This window comes from Rattus norvegicus, chromosome 17 (assembly GCF_036323735.1).
Source record: "Rattus norvegicus strain BN/NHsdMcwi chromosome 17, GRCr8, whole genome shotgun sequence".
In the NCBI taxonomy this organism is placed as follows: Eukaryota; Metazoa; Chordata; class Mammalia; order Rodentia; family Muridae; genus Rattus; species Rattus norvegicus.
Window position 1 is genome coordinate 73,637,447 of NC_086035.1, and position 19,231 is coordinate 73,656,677.

At 43.3% G+C, this 19,231-nt stretch overlaps 1 long non-coding RNA gene across 1 annotated transcript; it reads left to right on the forward strand.

Moving 5' to 3' along the window:
• The first annotated feature begins 2,864 nt into the window (after positions 1-2,864).
• On the forward strand, positions 2,865-8,928 carry LOC134482600 (uncharacterized). The gene is made up of 2 exons (XR_010058976.1): positions 2,865-2,905; positions 8,684-8,928. It is a non-coding gene; the product is annotated as an uncharacterized LOC134482600 (long non-coding RNA).
• The last annotated feature ends 10,303 nt before the right edge of the window (positions 8,929-19,231 follow it).

Consider the following 19,231-nt stretch of genomic DNA (forward strand, 5'->3'; position numbering starts at 1 on the left):
ACAAATATAAATGCTTCCTTTAGTATTACTTAGTAGGAATTAAAATATATTTATTTTCCTTCATGTAGATATGTGGCTTCCAGTCTTGTGCCTTCATGGGATTCTTGCTTGTGTATGTCTTTGGGATTTACACTTTTTCAAAATTATTTTCACAACAAGAACTCATTTGCAAGTCACGATCCATTACACAACGTCAGACACGGTAAACTGAGGCCTGTGGACGTGAAATACGGTTCTCTCGTGGCCGATGGCCCCAGAGCAGCAGAGAAAGCCACTGCTTCTGGCATCTGGCGTGGTTTCCTTCTTCTGGAAAAATCCACCCAATCTCTTTCACTACGATCTTTGGATACCATGTGGGTCTGACGTGTGTTGCCTGGTTCTTCAGGTGGAAAAATGGGACGTAGCTGCACATGAGACCATAGTCCCTTTCAGGAGCCTCTAATTTGAGAATACAAACTTGTGTAATTATGTAGAAAAGTATCAGTGAAGTTTTCCTGCTTTTTGCTCTTGAAACTCAACTAAAAGCAAATAAAATAGGAGTTGGCAGGAAAATAAGCAAAACAAGAAAAAAATATTAAGTAGTCCCCTCTGACACCTAAATCTGTTATGAATGAACCTTCTGTATCTTGTTTATTCTCATTTATGTATTTACTTATTAATTAATTTATTTATTTAATATGTATATACCATTCTGCCTGCGTGTATGTCTGCAGGCCAGAAGAAGGTACCAGATCTCATTACGGATGGTTGTGAACCACCATGTAGTTACTGGGAATTGAACTCAGGTCCTCTGGAAGAGCAGCCAGTGTTCTAACCTCTGAGCCATCTTTCCCAGCCCCCTTGTTTATTCTTTAGCTGTTGTCTCATGCAGCCTGAGCTGGTGCAAACACTGTCTAGTCATAGATGATGACAGATTCTGGATGCTTCTGCCTCTACCTCTCCAGGTGCTGGGATTACAGGGCTATGCTATCATGTCTAGTTTTATATGGTGTGTGTGTGTGTGTGTGTGTGTGTGTGTGTGTTGGTTAGAACACAGGCTTTGGGCACGCCAGGCAATCACTCTACCAACTGAGTCATAGCTCTAGGCCTGCTTGGAGTTTCTTTATAACTTTGACTCCCAACACACCCAGAAGGGGAGGGATTCTGAGCTAGAGATAGCTGCCAAGGAGAGCCTCTTTCTGATAGGGTGTGTTCACAAGGTAGTTTCCTACCCCTGGGAACAGAACTCTTCTGCTCACCCAAGCTCGTTCCTTAACACACCCGAGGAGAGGAACAGAGAACTGTAGGCTCCGTGGAAGCCTACCTACCTATGCCTTTCTTGTGTTTAAGCAGGCCAACTTGCTCCTCTGGGTTCTCAGACCATGTAATCTGATAGCACAAGCATCTTCCTGTTTGACAGTTAATTATTTCTTTTTATGCCTATATTTAAGATACTTAAATTTGTGATTCATTCTTTATAATTAGACATTATGGTTAGAATGTATCTGTGGATATCTCACTGATGGTCTCTGCTCTCAGGACTATTATTTTTCCTTTGCCAGTGGAACTGACCCAGAACTAGGATGCTAAACTCAGGGACCTCACAGTGACATTAAGTTTGCAATCTCTTCGGCCATCAGTCAAAGGAGCCCCAGTGGTGTCCAAATGGGGAAGAGATGGTCCCTGAAGGCTGGTACAGACAGACGCCTCCAGCCAACTATACCTTTTCAGTTTGGATTGAATGACCGGCTCTTTCAATGGCGTACTTACCCCATTTTGGGGCTTTCTTTGTAGCTTGAGAGTGAAAGGAAGACTTTGAGGGCTGGAGGATAGTCAGGGAGAAGGCTGAGAATAGAAAATAAAATCTTACCGTGGGGGAGAAACATTGGAAGTGGTTTGATGGGGGTGGCAAAAACATAACAAAACAAAATCCCTCTTTCCCCTTCCTGCTTTCTTGGCTCTGTTCAAGTGGGAGAAACGTTTTTTGCAAAGCCTCAGACAGAGCCCATTTCTAGTCCATCAGTGCCTAGTGTTCAAGAATAAGCACAGAATTGAAATCAAGACAGTGGCATTTTCTGTTCCCTGGCAGCGGTTCCCCCGATGTGGGAAGGACCGAAGAGAGAAGAAAAGGAAAGAATGCTGATGTAGGAGGAGAAGAGAAGCAAGGAAGTGAGAAAGAGAAAAAGGGAAAGGGCCTGAGAAAGAGGAGGGAGGGAGCAGGCCCGAGAGAGGAACAGGTTACCTTCTCTGCTTTGCCAACAAACAGCTCAATGGCTGCCACTTTAGCACCTGGGACTTCCTCTTTCCTGGATACAGGGAGCTGGCTTTCAATGGTAACAATGAGTTAATTGAATAGCCTGCCGACAGATGGGCACGCAGTGGCTCTGAGCTCTGGACTCTTTTGTTAGATTTGTATGTGAGGAAGTGTGAAATGGCTTCTATCTTTTAAGAGAGCACTCCGGTACACTCACCCGCACAAGAGCACATGCGCACCACTCATCGCCTTTCAGCAAATCCCTCCCCTTCCTCTCCCGAGCCCCATCTTTCCACAGTTTAGCCTTTTAAATGGGTTCAGAAGTAAGAGTATCTTAGAGTGTGTGTGTGTGTGTGTGTGTGTGTGTGTGTGTGTGTGTGTGTGTGTGTGTGTAAGTTGTTAGGCTATTATGTGAGGGATAAAGAGTTAGGGTTTGTGCCACAGGGGATCTGGTTCTAAGAGAGACAATTATATGCATTCTCCTACGGGGCTGAACCTACGGGGCTGAAATGGATTAATCAGGTCTTGGGTTTTGCTTTGCTTTGGAGACAGGTTATTCTGTAGACAAGGCTAGATTTTCCACGTAGCTGAGAGTGGACTTGAACTCCTAATCCTTCTGTTTCTCCCTCGTAGGTGCTGGAATTCCCGTGTGCACTGTTGCTGGAAGTGCAGGTGTGTCTCCTACCTGCTTGAAACTCTTGTGTCTTCTCATGTTTTAATGCCTTCCTCCCTGCACGGAGCTCAAGTGTAATTCTGGTTTCCTTTTCAAGTATCCTGTGCTTCTTGAATCATGTCTTCTTTCTTTCTTTCACATAGCAATTTCCAGAGAAGTTCTACGGCTTTGTAGGTATGTGTTGGAGGACTTTAGTCTGCGAGTAGTGGTGACCATTTGACCTCCACCTATTTCTGCATGTAGATGTCTAGTGAGTCCATATCCTAGATCGGATCTGAGTGCAACAGCATTGGGATTGATTTGGTTGGGTTGATCGGTTTACCACTCTGTATTAATGAAATTGACTCCAAGAAAGCATGCTAGCCAAGTGGTTTGTTAATGCCGAATGGACCTTCCTACCTTCAATCTGATTTGGTAGACTAGTCCTGCACAGTCCAGTGTGTCTAACTCATCATGTACCTGAGGAGCTTGTCTGACTTGATCAAGGCAGGGTGCTCCATCAAATTCCTGCTGGGCCTCTAATAAGTAATAAGAGGACATAATGAAATCTGTTTGTGGCCCACTCCCCCCGGAGCCTTAGAAAGGCTTGAGTGGACATCACAGGGATCTCAAGATTATGTGTGAAGCCCAGCAGTTAGCTGCCTCACATTAATAGGAGGAGTCCATCATTATAGAAAGATGAATTAAAATTGGTCCTTCACATCCATAGTTGTATCTAAGGGTTTAGTTGATCTAAATTTCTAAAAGAAAGGAAGAAAGAAAGAAAGGCATTTGCATGAATACGCATAGACATTTCCCCCTCATAATTCTTAAAGTGTATACTGTAAAGAGTATTTACATAGCATCTCAGTGTATTGGGTATTATAAGTCTTCTAGAGATGACAAAGCACTCAAGGAGGATATCTGTAAACGCTGGTCCAAGTGAGGAACTTGAGCTTCCCCATATTTCTGCCTTTCCCCAGGGGTATTTACCAATAGCTAAGTCCGTGTTAAAAGACAGATAGCCATTTCTACCCATATTCCTCCTACAAGCACGAGTCACCCTCTTCTTCTTATCCAAAAAAAAATCTTCTAGCAGTCAAAACAGAATTGAATTTGTGGTTTGGAAACTTGGATGTGTGTGAGAAACATGTGGAAAATGGGTTAAAAGATGCAGAGTCCCAGGCCCCACCCATGTTCTTGTTCTGAGTCAGTAGCTCTCGGGTGGGGCTGGAGAGCTTGCATTTTAAACAAGGACTCTAGCAGATCCTGATGTGGGTAGACACAAGCGATTTCTCTGGAAAGATGAGAAAGAGGATTTGCACCCAGAGCCCATAGTTTATAAACACACAATGCCATGAGCCTTACCCAGTGCCTGTTAGGTCCTGATGTCAGACAGTCTAAGGAACATGGACTCTCCTCTCCTCTCAGGGGCCAGCCATGGTGAGAAGTCTTTATAGTCCTCAATAGGTAAGGAAGAGTCAGGAAGAGTTTTCAAGTCAAGTAGAAGATCCCTGGTAGACACACACACACACACACACACACACACACACACACACACACACACCCCAGCTTGCTTTATTGATTGTAACCCACTGAGATCTGGACTTGGATTCCATGCTGACTTAGTTCTGACTGGCTTGATACTGTGCACACGATGAAATAATCAAATAATTATTTGGTGACTCATCAGCTGTTGGAGAGTCTTATCATATCCTGAAGAGAAAATCCAGGAACGAGGTGGGCTTTGAAGAGTGGGGACTTTTTGGGTTGGTGATTTCTCACTTCAAAACATCCCTGGGAAATGTTGGATGTGGTGGACCTGGTTCCTTTAGTATGGAGGATCCGTGAAGGCTGTAGGGCTGGTACAGCTTGGGGTTTTTCCCACTTGCATCCAAAGGAGACACTGGAGCCCCAAGCCAGGTAGAATTGAACAGTGAAGCTTGAGGGTGGAGAAAAGAGTGAGTGTTGGGAAGGGAAAGACTTTACATGGAGGAAACTGGAGGGAAAGCCTGGCTAAGTGCTCCCTTTGGACTCAGGCATGAGTGGGTAGCATGTCAGTGTTGACAGGGAGGTGTGGGAGGCCTGGGTGGGTCCTGGGAGGGCAGGAGGCTGGGGAAGCTCATCTGCAAAGGGAGAGGCCACCAATGCCCTCTAGGATACTCTATAATAGAGAAACTGGTGGAGAAGCACAAAGCCAAGGGTGTGTGTGTGTGTGTGTGTGTGTCTTTGTGTGTATGTCTCTGTGTGTGTGTATGTCTTTGTGTGTGTATGTGTATGTCTTTGTGTGTGTATGTGTATGTCTCTGTGTGTGTGTGTGTTTGTGTGTGTGTGTGTGTGTGTGTGTGTGAGAGAGAGAGAGAGAGAGAGAGAGAGAGAGAGAGAGAGAGAATATGTACCTCTCCTCACATGCTTGTAAGGGGATTAGGACATGGGAGAAGATAAGGCTAGGAATGCAAAAGCTTGAAGGTTTTAAACAAACTATATTTCTACCATGGTAGCCTAGTGTTTTTCTCCTAAGGGAGGAGGAGGAAATTCCACTTGAGGGACCATGATATCTATGCAGGAACTTTGAGGGAGGGGCTAATGGCTACTTCTGGGAGCTAGTGACCAAGTAGAGGAGGGGAGGCAGGTGGATTTTGGATAAATGGCTTCCCCTTGGGACCCCTCTCATCTTTGTAGATGGATCATTGGCCTGAGAAGTGTTTCATCTCCCTCAGAACCTGCCATCGAGTCCCAGGACATTTCTAAGCAGTGGTCCCTTCTGATCCTGTCTAGATGAAGCCAGGACCACCTCTGGAATACTTTCTTAAAGAAACAGACATAAACTAGGTCAGTTTCAGGGATGGAGTATTGCAACGCTGCCAGCAAGAATAAATGGGTGTTGCCACCAAGGATGGATGGACGAGTTCTGAAAAAATGTCTTGCATTTCCACCTTTATTATGTTCAACTTTCTCTTGTTTCCTATCTGAGCTAAAACCTGGCCCTGTCTGTCAGTCTGTTAGTCTACCTACCTACCTACCTACCTACCTACCTACCTACCTACCTACCTACCTACCTACCTTATCTATCTATGTATCTATCTATGTATCTATCTATGTATCTATGTATCTATCTATGTATCTATCTATGTATCTATCTATGTATCTATGTATCTATCTATCTATCTATCTATCTATCTATCTATCTATCTATCTATCTACCTACCTACCTACCTACCTACCTACCTACCTACCTACCTACCTACCTATCTATCTATCTATCTATCTATCTATCTATCTATCTATCTATCTATCTATCTATCTATCTATCTAATCTATCCATCCATCCACCCACCCACCCATCCATCCATCCATCCATCCATCCATCTATCTATCTATCTATCTATCTATCTATCTATCTATCTACCTACCTATCTATCTGTCATCTATCACCTACTTTTTATTTTTTGTGATACAGGGTCTCAAGTAGCTCAGGCTGACCTCAAACTTACCATGTAGCCAGAGATGAGCCTGATACTCTCAGGCTTCCATCTTCCAAGCGTTGGGATATCAGGCCTATGTCACCATGCTCACAGTTTATGCCGTGTTGGAGATGGAACCCAAGGCTTTGGCTAGCATTTTATTAGTAGAGTAGTAGCCAAGCCTACAAACCCTAGCCCCTACAAGCAAGCCTTATTACCACCTGAAAGCTTGTTGAAATGTCCCGCAGATGACCTACCATCTTCTATTCATCTTAATGGAGGTTGCATCTTTCTTGGGTTTCCTTCGTGATGCTTACCACACACTGACTCTTGAGCTACGGTCATTTGTTTAACACAGCATGTCTTTAGTACTGTATCCTAAGAGTTCTGAAGGCTTCAACCGTGTGGCTCACCAATGTCTTGCTCTTAGTCAGTACTCAAAAAGAGGTTTGGTTACCAAAGCGTCCCACAATAGTGGAGGCCATCTTCTGTGAGCATGCTTGTGTCTGTTCACTGATTCACCTGACATCACGGGTGATGGATGAACCTCATTTTGGGAATCACGCTTCTCTATTGTTGTTGCTTAGTGTCTTTCATGTCCCTGTGCATAGAAAATGTCACTTAAAAAGATACAAATGGATGGCAACATTATCTCTCCGGATTTCTTTTTTTTTTTGAGGAATTTTTATAAAACACCGTGTTAACAAGTGGCCTTTCAGATTGTCAGTGTCACGGCGAGTCTCCCAACTCCAGTCTTGGAGGACACAAGAAATGGCCTTACAGGAAGTGTGTCTGCTTGGGTCCACGAAGGCTGGCTTGAACCTGTGTTGCTAAAAGGACTTGTGGTTAGAAGGCCTGTACCAAAGTTCACTTGGTGACATCATCATGATGTTGGAGGAACATTCCCAGGGGACATAGTATTCTGATGTTAGAAACGAGAGCCAGAGAATATTCATTGCCATGGCAAGCTTGAAACTGATTAGTCTTTATGGAACTATAGTGTGTTAGCATCTCCTTCCTAGTCTCGTCTTTCTGTTTTATATATAATATATGCTATATGCTATATGTTATGTGCTATATAATATAACATACAATATATGACATATGACATAACATACTATATACAATTCACAATATACAATATAAATATACAATATACAATACATAATGTATATAAATAACATATCTGCTTATATGTATATCTGTTATATATCTAATATATATATCTGATATATATATCTGATATATATATATGGCTACTGTGTAGCCCTTGGGGGCTTGGAATATATTATGCAGACCAGGGTGGCCTTGAACTCACAGAGATCTACTTCTTGAGTGCTGGGATCAAAGGCAGATACCTCCAAGCCTGCTGTCTATCTGATTTGTTTTTATTATAAGCCATGGAGGGATTTTTTATTATATATATTCATCATATATTATACATCATATATATAATACACATTATATACCCATCATATGTTATATCATATGTTTCACACATGTACATTCTATATTCATCATATATTATATATTTCATATATTATATATTTCATATATATAACAAGAATTATATATTTTACATATAATGAACATATATTCATCATTTACTATATACATATACATATATATTTATTTTTCATTCCTGCTGTCAGTCTTTCATTTAAAAATTGAGATATGGTCTTTATAGTCTAGGTTGACCTCGAACTCTCCATATAGTAAGGGATGAATTTGTAGTCCTAATCCTCCTGCCTCTAGCTGAGATTATAGGTATGAACCACCACTGGAGTATGTTCTGCTGGGCCTCAAATCTAGGGCTTTGTGCATGCTCAGTGAGCAGCCCTTCAACTGGGCTGTCTCCCCAGCCTACCTGGCTTCCATTGCTTTGGGACTTCACAGTACGCAGTTATCTCCACTTCCACCCACTGCCAAATAACTCATTAGTAAATGAGGAATCCAATGGATTTTTCTTGTTTATTTTACTTACTTCATCTATCAAGAATTGCACTGTTGGAGCCCATGATGGCATCTTTAATTCCAGCTCTTGGGAGGCTGATGAGTTGGAGACCAGTCTACCTAGAAAGTTCTAGCCCCCAGAGTAGCTACATAATGAGACCCCTATCTCCAAGCAAATTGAAATAAAAATAAGGTAGACGGTCTTTAAGGAAGGACGCCTAGGGTTGATCTCTAGCCTCTGCAGGCCAATGCATACAGACATGTATGTGTTCACGCGTGGGTATGTGCACACAAAGAATGTACGATGTAAGCAAACACATGGTAAAAGTAAGGACTCACGTTCTGCTGCAAAAAGAGCTGGATGGTTTTGTTTCTTAACAGGGTAGAACTGACTGGACATCTGCCCGTGAAGGACAGAGATGCTCAGAAGCATGATGGCAGGATCTCAGCAAACATGGTCCACTCACCGAAGAAGCTTGCAGATGCTACGGTTACTGCTGAGGTCATCCCTTTGTAGCTTCCAGCTCTTCAGAGCGCTCCAGTGAAAGACCACAGATGGGAATTTCCCATGATCCCCGTTTCAGTAACAAAACAGAGGTATATTAAAAATCCCTCAGGGATCCCTACAACACGTGCTTATTTATTTACTGTTTATTTCTTGAGACAGGCTCTCACGAAGGCCTGTTTCTAAAAGAAAGCATAGGACATCCTGCATTTTCTTTTGTAGTTATACAGTCTGCGAGCCTTGATGTGCAGAGGTGTGAGGTGAGCGGTCAGCACCCCACCAATCAGGTCTCAGATGATCAGGTCAAACGGGGGTCTGGAAGGGCCTCCGGTAGGAGAGAATATTGACATTAACTCTAAGACTGCGGGAGCACTTAGCTTTTAGAATTGGAGCTACTCTAGAAATGCCAGCTGCTGACTCACTGGCCACATCTGGCCCTAGTCAGCCAATATGTTGCGTTTCAACTCATCAGCTTCCCAAGAGCTTGGGTTAAATGCATGAGTTACCAACTCTGTTTTTCGGAGGCAAGGTCTCTCCCTACAATCTAGGGGTAGCTGATTAGATTATGTCGGGTAGCCAGAGAGCTCCTGGGAACTACTCCTTTCCTTGGCCCAGTGCTGGAATTGCAAGTATGCACCACTATACTGGATACTTTTATGTGGATTCTGGGAATTGAACCCAGGCCCTCATACTTTTGTAGCAAGCTCTTTATTGACTGAGCCATCTCCCTAGCCCAAGAACACGTCTTTGTCCATATTTTCTATATCAGAGAGCCAAACATTGATAGGATGTGCTAGTCTGGGATGTTTTCTCAGCGTCTGCATTTGCTCTCCTGCCAACCTCCTAGCATCTCCAATCCTTTCTCCCTCTGTCTTGTTCCAGGCTGCACATGGCCCTGTGCTACTTTAAGGACACAGTGGGAAGTACAAATCAGAATGGGAACAAGTCCCAGTTGTCATAGGAGGTAAAGTTCTCACACAAGAAGAATGAAACATCCCCCAAAGGACAGGAACCACTACACATACCAAGGAACAAATGAGTTGCCTGGCCTGAGATGGCTGTCTCAGTTCAAGGAAATAAAATTGTAACACTGTGACACCGATTGTTCCAGAAGCTTTGGTGCAGAAGAAAGACACTCACTGTTTAGTTCTTCAGGACTGGAATGCCATAGCTCTGTTCCTTGCTCTCTCTCCTCCATCTTTCCATATGAGGGAAGAGAAGGAGAGGGAAGGGGAGGGGGAAAAGGAAGGGGAGAGGGAGAGGTGGGGGAGAGGGAGAGGGCACATTCATGCACCAGGGCACTTGCCATCCTCTCTCTGAGTTCATAGCATCTCTGGTGACTTTGCCCGAGTCAACCTTGGGTATTGGTTCTTCCTTTCCCAACTTGTTAGAGCCAGGCACCTTGCTCATGGCTATGTATGTTAGATTAGCTGACCTAAAAACCTCTGAGGACTGTCTTGTCTTCTATCTCCATGTTGGAGTGCCAAGATTAGAGAGACTTTGTGTGTTCTGGGTATCCCAAGTCCGATCTGAAAGCTTGAGTGACAAGCCCATTGGGCCATCTTCCTCACTCTCCTTTCCTCTCTCTGAGTTCATAGCATCCCTTGGTGACTTTGCTCAAGTCGACCTTTGCTGGTGCCACATATTAGAAAATAGGATTATTGCCAAGTGGCGGTGACACTTACCTTTAATCTCAGCACTTGGGAAGCTGAAGGAGAAAGGTTGTGAGTTCCAGGCAAGACAATGCATAGCAAAACCCTTGTTTAAATATAGTTTTAGATGGCAAATAGACATTTTCCCTGGGATTGTGAGGAAGAGGGTAAAGTCACAGATGAGAAAGACCAGCGTGGTCATGTGTCAAAGTCACGAGGGGAGTAAGGAGACCAAATTGTGGGTAGCCTTTACTTCTCTATTTGCTGCTTGTTGGCTGTTTAATTTTATGCAAATAGATACGTTTTGAAGAATGACAACAAAGAGGATGATATTGGGCTAACACTAGAGAAAACATCTAGAACACTGTTGTAAGAATGAGAGACAATCTAATTTTTATTACCCTCTAGTAACTTGTGAGCTTTTCCTTGTCTTGTTTTCAACTATAAATCATCATCATTATCATCACAATCATCATCACCCTTATCACCACTACTACCACCATTACCAATCATCATCATCATCATCATCATCATCATCATCATCATCATCATCATCATTATCATCATGACCAATTGTTTGTGGTTTTTGGAGAACTTTTTGGAAATCAAAGTGCAATTTTGATGGTTGGGTAACATAGAAATGTTGGAAGAGCACTTACCTAGCATGTATGAAGCCCTGGTTTCAGACCCAGGATATATTGGGAACGGTGGCATACATGTATAATGCCAGCATGCTGGAGACAGAGGCAGGAAGATCAGAAGTTCAGGATAGCTGCTAGCTACATGTTGAGTTTGGGGTTACGTTTGGATACATGAGATCCTGCCTCAAAACAACAACAAATTTCCTTCTGATTTGTTTGTAAACGGCACAGCATTTGGGGATGAGACATTCTGGGTTTGCTTTCTGGCCTGGCCACTCAATGGTGTGAGTCATTCCCCATCTGTTCCCTTAGCTCCAGATCTGGACACGACAGAAAAGTTGCTTACTTAGGCTTAATGTAAGCTTCGATGAGACCAAGACTTAGGAAATGCTTCTCAGAGCCCTGGTGTATGTCAAGGAGTCACTAGATGGTATTTATTATTTTGGTTTAGGGATCTGGCTTTTGGTGATGGCCTGCCTTCAGGGATTCTCACAAGCTGTCTGTGGCCTGAAGAAAAGCAGAGATGTTTCCCTCTCATCTCTGTAACATGGGGTGGGGGTGGGGCAGGAGTAACCTCTTCTGAGATTTGAGGACTGCCAGTTTCCTTCTTATTGGACTTGAGTGTTGGTTAGACTCTGAGCCTACACTGGCTTTAAATGCTTGGCTTCTCCTCTTTAGCTCATGTGCTCTAACTTTGGAAAGAAGTACCCTATCCCAGGCTCATCAAAGAAGCAGTGATGGGCATAGGGACATTCAGAGGTACATGGTCCTCATCCCAACCTACCCTGCATTTGTTGTTCTTCAAGATGTTTCTGCTCAGTTAGCATTCTCAAAAATGAAAGGAGGAATGGAGTTTGCTCTTAGGGTGTGTACTCATTACTTTTATTGGTGCTCTGACAAAGTTCCTGTCAGAAGCATCTTAAAGGAGAAAAGATGGAGTTGCCTCACTGCATCAATGACTGCAACAGGTCCATGGCACGGAGCATGGCTCCTTACATCCTGGTGAATCAGGGTTGGGGATGTGGCTCAGTGAGCAGAGTGCTTGATTAACATGCATCCATCTCTGGGTTCAGCGTTTGATACTGCACAAAACAGGATGTGGTTGTGCACACCAGGGATTTAGCACCCAGGAGCTGTAGAAACAAGAGAATCAGGGGTCCAAGGTCATCCTCCACTACACAGCAAGTTCAACATTAGCTTGAGCCGAGAAGACCTTGCTTCAAAACAAAACCCACCACCAACACATCACCAAAACCACAACCACAGTCATCGTCCCTTTACCACCACCACCACCATCACCACCATCAAAAACAACTAACCAACCATCTTAGCAGATCAGGAAATAGAGATTTGAGGGACAGAAGCAGGATTTGGCTATAACCCTAAAAGATTCACCCATAGTGAGTCAGTCACCTCTGCCAGCCAGTCCCTATATAACCTCCATTAACAGTACCACCAGTAGGAGACTCGGTGTTCAAATCCAGCTTATGGGCACATTGGGAATCCAACTTGTAATGAGCTGTCAATGAGTTGTAAGGGATATAGGAATAAAGCTCCATCTCTCTGCCTTCTCCTAACTCCATCCCTTATTACCTGGACTATTTGTGAGTGTGTGTGCGCACATGCACGTGTGTATGTATAACAAGGTCTTACATGAAGCCCAGGCTGGCCTCAAGTGTAATCCTCCTATGTCAGCTTGCCTAGTACTGGGATTACAGCTGAGCATCCCCACACCTGGCTGATTGTACCTTGCGCCTCTTATGTCAGCCACTCTTTATGATTTGTCATCTCTAAAGGGAAAAGGGAAGTTGGTGACTGCCTCATGAAGTTCCAATAGCACATTGCAACGTTTACAAAGCAATGAGCAGTGCCCTCCATACAGTAAGCATTCTCAATATATTGTAAGTATTTTATTTTTTTAGTCAGTCCTCTTTTAACAGATTCAAATCAAATTGTGGTCTAACTTCCCGGAGGAAGTCAGGCGTTTCTCTTTGGCTGTCACCGCCCTTGGTTATCACAAGCTTTCATAAACATGCACCCTGCTCTCTCCTGCTTGGCTTCTTTAGGCCATTACTGTTTCCCGCCATTGACACATCACTGCTGACAGTAGGCATAGGAAAAATGCTGTGGTCTGGTCTATGTAGCAAAAATATTTTGTGGGAGGCCCCTTTGATTAGCTTTATTATTGCTTTTAATTCAGTGCACATGGGCAGTTAAATGTGTTTGGAGAGAAGCCACACTGGTTATAAAGATGGATAATCTCAGACCAGCTCTCATTCAATTTCGGAGTCAAGGAATTTGGATGAATGTTCTTAAGAACTGCTACCAAATATTTGGTGGTATTATACCACAAATGTTCATAACTTATATTCTTTCCCCACCCTATATCCTGTCGTGGATCTCTAAGTGTTATAGGTTTAAAATAACATTTGCGTTTTAATATCTTAGAGTTTATACTTTATTGAAATTGTGCATATACATAATTTAAAGTCAGAGTATGACTTTAACTATGAAAAATGTCTCTTACTTACTTAACCCTCATTCTGTCCCCTCCCCTAGAAAGACACTACCAACTATTCAGCTGTTTCTTCTCATATTGGCTTCTGTTATTCAAATACCATATTTTTAGTGCTTTATTTTCACTGCCAAGCACTTTCTGGTTTTGTTCTACTCTCAGACATGGAAATTTCTCTTTGAGGATCTAACATTTCTCCAGGGGTTGAAGTGCATGCTGCTGTTTTGGAAACCTGGGGTTCAGTTCCTGCCACCCACATCAGGCAGCTCGACTGCAAGGTAACTCCAGCTCCCTGGAATTTGATATACATTTCTGGTGTCTGGACACACACACACACACACACACACACACACACACACACACACACACTCTTAATAAAAAACTAGAGTAAATGTGACTTTATTTATATCAGGCACTCAACTGCATGGTAACTCCAATTCCCTGGGATATGACATGTATTTCTGGTGTCTGGACACACACACACACACACACACACACACACACACACACACACAAGCTCTAGAGTAAACGGGACTTTATTTAGACTGTCTGAATGCACATCACAACCAAGTTCTTCACTGTTCTATAGCTCACGAAGCCTTTCATTTTCTTAGAATTAGTAACTGCCTTGGTTTTACTTCCTCCGTTGCCATCTGCTGACTTGAATGTAAGACTAACCCTTCACACAGTCAGGTATCTGGAAAGTCTGTCCCCAGTTGATGGCACTGTCTTGGGAGGTTGTGGATTGTATGGCAACAGAACCATAGGGGCAGAAAGTTATGTGTCACAGCCTAGTCCTGGTTCTCATGTGAGTTCTGTTTCCTGACTTGGGGGGCAATGTGAACTATTCAGCTACCTCATGCTCTGTTTACCACATTTCCTCTCTTTCATGATTAATTATGTTACCAAACCAATAAGTCCTTCTTCCCTTATTTCTGTCAGGTGTCCTGTCACAGTATGCAGGGAAGTAAGACAGAAAATTGACACCCAAGGAAATATTGCTGAGGGAACCTGTTTAGACGTGCAAACACTCTTTTTAAAAAAAATCACAAAAATGTAATAAAATCTTGTAACTAAGAAAAAGCCTATCAGAGGCTGGGATGGATCCCAGTGGTAGAGTACTGGTCTACCATACATGAAGCCCTGGCTCCAAACCCAGGTAAACTGGGCATGGTACAGGTCCTCCTGGAATCTTAACCTTTGGAAGACAGAGGCAGAAGGATCAGGAGTTCAAGGTCACCTTCAGTTACATAGAAAGTTTGAGGCTAGCCTAAGCTAAAGGAAACCTTGTCTCAAACATTTTTTTTTTTAAGACGCAGACAAAGAAATGACAAGAGAAATTTCATGAAGGAACTAGGAGAGAGAGAGTTAAGACTGCCATGGCATTTGTCAACTTTCTATCACTGCTTTGAAATGCCCAATGCCCAAGGGAACTAACTTACAAAAGGGGAAGGTGATGCTGTCTCACAGTCTTGGAGGTTTCAGTCCAAGCTAGCTGGCCACCTGCTTTACATTTGTGACAATGTTGCATGTTCTAGCACATGCTAGAAGTGACTGCTCAGTTCCATGTAGCAGTTAGAGAGAGAGGGAGGAGAGAGGGAGAGAGGGAGAGAGGGAGAGAGGGAGAGAGGGAGAGAGGGAGAGAGAGAGAGAGAGAGAGAGAGAGAGAGAGAGAGAGAGAGAGAGAGAGAGAGAGAGAGAGAGGAATGTGCCAAGGACACATTCACAATGACCTCAAGCATGCCACCAATCACCAACTCCTAAAGACTCCACCATCTCCCAGCTACCATAGGTTGAGGAAGAAGCCTTCACCATGGATCTTTAAGAGGCACTGCAGATCCAAACCATGCAATTAGCAAGGTAAATCTTATTGGAAAGTACAAGGCAAGTTCAGAGGGCTACAGTTGTGATCAATCCCATGGGCAGCAGTAGTCCAGATAGGGAGAGCAGAAAGAATAGCTTTGAATGGGAGATTGTACTGGTCAGGGGTTCTGGATACAGTTGGGTCAGTAAAACACTTGCTGAAATCTGAGTTTGATTGTCAGAGTACATGGACAAAGCCATTTGTGGTGCTGTGTGCTTATCATCCCAAAGATAAGGAGATGCAAGGCAGAGACAGATGGATCCCTGGTGTTCACTGGCCAGCTAGCCTAACCTACTTGGCAGAGATCCAGGCCAATCAGAAACGCTCTCTCCATAAGAGAGGCTTCATCCAGCAGCTGATAGGTGCAGAGACCCACAGTCAAACATTAGGCAGAGCTCAGGGAATCTGGCAGAAGATGGGGAGGAAGAATTGGAGTAGCCATAGGGTTAAGGACATGGCAAGAAAACCCACAGAACCAACCAACCAGGGCTCATAGGGTTTCACAAAGACTGGACCTATAATTGGGGAGCCTGTATGTTCCTGGCCTAGGTCCTCTAAATGTGAGGGTTGTGTAGCTTGGTGTTCTAGCGGGACTACTACTATGGAGTCTTTGACTCCTTTGCCTGCTTTTGGGACCCTTCTTTTTTTGACTTGGTTGTCTAGTCCAGCCTTAATATGTGGAGATGTGCATAGTCTTATTGTAACTTGATATGCTGTGTTTGGTTCATAGCCCTGGGAAGTCTGCTCTTTTCTGAAGAGAAACGAGGAGGAGGAGTGGATCTGGGGAAGAGAGAAGGTGGTGGAGAGGGACTGGGAGGAGAAGAGGGAAGGGAAACTACATTTGGGATATAAATGAGAGAAGAATAAAAATAATAAAAAAGAAAGAAAGAAACCCTCTCTCATACAAAAAGTGGATGATGCCCAAAGAACAGAACCAGAGGCTGTCCTCCAACCTCTACAAGTATGCAAACACACACACACACACACACACACACACACACACACACACACATACTCACACACACAGATGCACACAGACACATATACACAAACACATACAGACACATACACATACACACACAGATATACACACACAGACATATACACACAGACACAAACACACAAACACACAGACACACACACAGATACAGACACATACACAAAGACATACATACACACACAGACACATACACATACAAACACAGACATACACACAGACACACACACAGACACATACACACAAACATGCAGACACAAACATACAAATACACACCGACACACACACAGATATACACACACAGACATATACACACAGACACAAACACACAAACACACAGACACACACAGATACAGACACATACACAAAGACATACATACACACACAGACACATACACATACAAACACAGACATACACACAGACATACACACAGACACACACACACAGACATATACACACAAACATGCAGACACAAACATACAAATACACACCGACACACACACACACAGACACAAACACACACACACACACATACACACACACACACAGACACAGACACACCTTCATGGGAAACTCATAAGCCATTCTCACCTAACTTCTGGTCAGCTACCTCTCACAGCATATTCTCTGAGGAGGGGACAGCTCTCTATGGCCTTGTCTGTAGCAGAGAATAGCCTGCGAGGGTAACTGCCCCAAGGATTTACAACATTCCTGCATCCTGCTTGGGAGCAAACGACAAAGCATCATATTCTAGCACACTGGCCATCCATGTGAAAGGAACTGCAGCTTTACAAAACACTACTTTAAACCCAAGCACTTCATGCAGTTGTTTGAACCAACCAGTTCATGTGGTTGGGAAAAGAAGTGATGTGGGATTGACTGGAGAGATTCATGGAGCTGGTCAAAGCTTGTGCAGTATAGTGAGCCCCCAATTCCTGTGTACCCCTACCCTTGTCAACAAGGATTGGCTTCGACTTGTCTAATGTTAGCTCAATAAGCCACAGTTAGTACACAGAGGTGAGCATGCTCGCTTGCTCAATGAATTAGCGCAAGGGAAGCCTTTGCAAAGGAGAGATTAAATTTCCTTGTTTTTGTTGGAAAGCTCTCTAGGTCTCTGTCAGCAAATGTGCTATGGCATTCTTTCCATGGTGGGCTGGCTTTCAAGCCACTTGTTATTTTTATTTTCTTTGTTCTTGCTCTTCAGTGTCCAACTCTCTGGGAGGAACTCTTGTCCCTACATGCGGCCATTTCCTGGGGCTGGAGAAAGGGCAAAAGGTAGAGTAGGCTGGATAAAATCCAACATGCTTCATTAAATTTGTATTTCAAAGGAGATTTATAACCTGTCGAGAGAGACATAAGTACATCCCAAATTCGACCAAGGGATGTACTTGAACTAAGAAAGTCAGTCTTGTTTACCTGAAGTTGAAATTGAACCAGCTATGATAAAATTCTCTTCACCATCTCTATGTAGTCTCAGGGTCTCATGTGGAGGAAGACAATGTGGACTCAACACAGTTCCATGGTTGGAAGCAGATGCAGAAGCAGTGTCCTGTCACTGTGTCCCTTGGTCACTAGGGCAGAAAAGAACTTGGTTTCCTTCAGTACTCAGACCACAGTGAGGAGAGCTGAGCATTTGCCTTTCGTAAAACCCCAGCAAACAAGATAAAGAACTTGTGGCTGGTAAGCTGGTTCAGTGAGGTGCTTGAATTTGATCCCCGGAATTGACATTGTAGAAGGAGAGAAAAAACTTGCATGTTGTCCTCTGGACCCTACATGTGTCATACATACAACACACACTCACACTCATACACACACATACACACACTCACACACACAAACACAGAAGCACACATACACGCATGCATGCACACAAAGAGATGAATAAAAAGTATATATGTGTATGTATGTATATATATATATATATATATATATATATATATATATATATATATGGTGATTCTATATTGTAGATCTCTATATAGAGGTACTGATGTCCAGGGGGGGCTAGACTTACATTCCTTTCAACAGTCACCATATCACAGCCTCATGCCTGCCTCAAACCACTACCACTATTTTTTTTTTTTTTTGAGTTGGTCTTATTCTTTAGCCTGGCCTGACCTGGAAGTTGCTATGTAGCACAGGCTCATCTTGGCTATCAGTGATTTTCCTGCCTCAGTTTCCTCAGTGCTGAGATTACAGATGTGAGCCCTAATACCCAGCTTTCATTGTTGTTGATGGAGTTTTTTTTGCTAATGGTCATTCTGCTTAGGTTGAGAGACTCCCAAAGCAAAATTGATTGACAATTTCTTGATTGTTAAACCCATTGGCCCTATTTCGTTGACCTATTGGCCACTTGTATTCTTGAGATGTCGACTCAAGTCTTCCATTCATTTCAAGGTTGGATTACTTGGCCCTTTTGTTTGTTTGTTTTTGAGCTCTTTATATATTAAGGGTATTAGTCCTTTGTCAAATGAATGGATGGCAAGACTTTCTCCCGTTCTGCAGGTCATCTTTGTCTTCGGCTTATTGGTTATTCCTTGGTTGAGCAGAAGTCTTTTGACCGGATGGGATCCCATTTGTCAATTCTTGTCTTTGTTTCCTTGGCTATTGGGATCCTACCCAGGAAATGGCTATCTGTGCCAAAATTTTGAAATATTTCCAGTAAGCTTTCTTCTAGTAGTTTGAGTTTTATATTATAGTCTTTTACATGCTCTTGAATCGATTCTTTTATAGGCTGAGAGACAGGAGACTGCT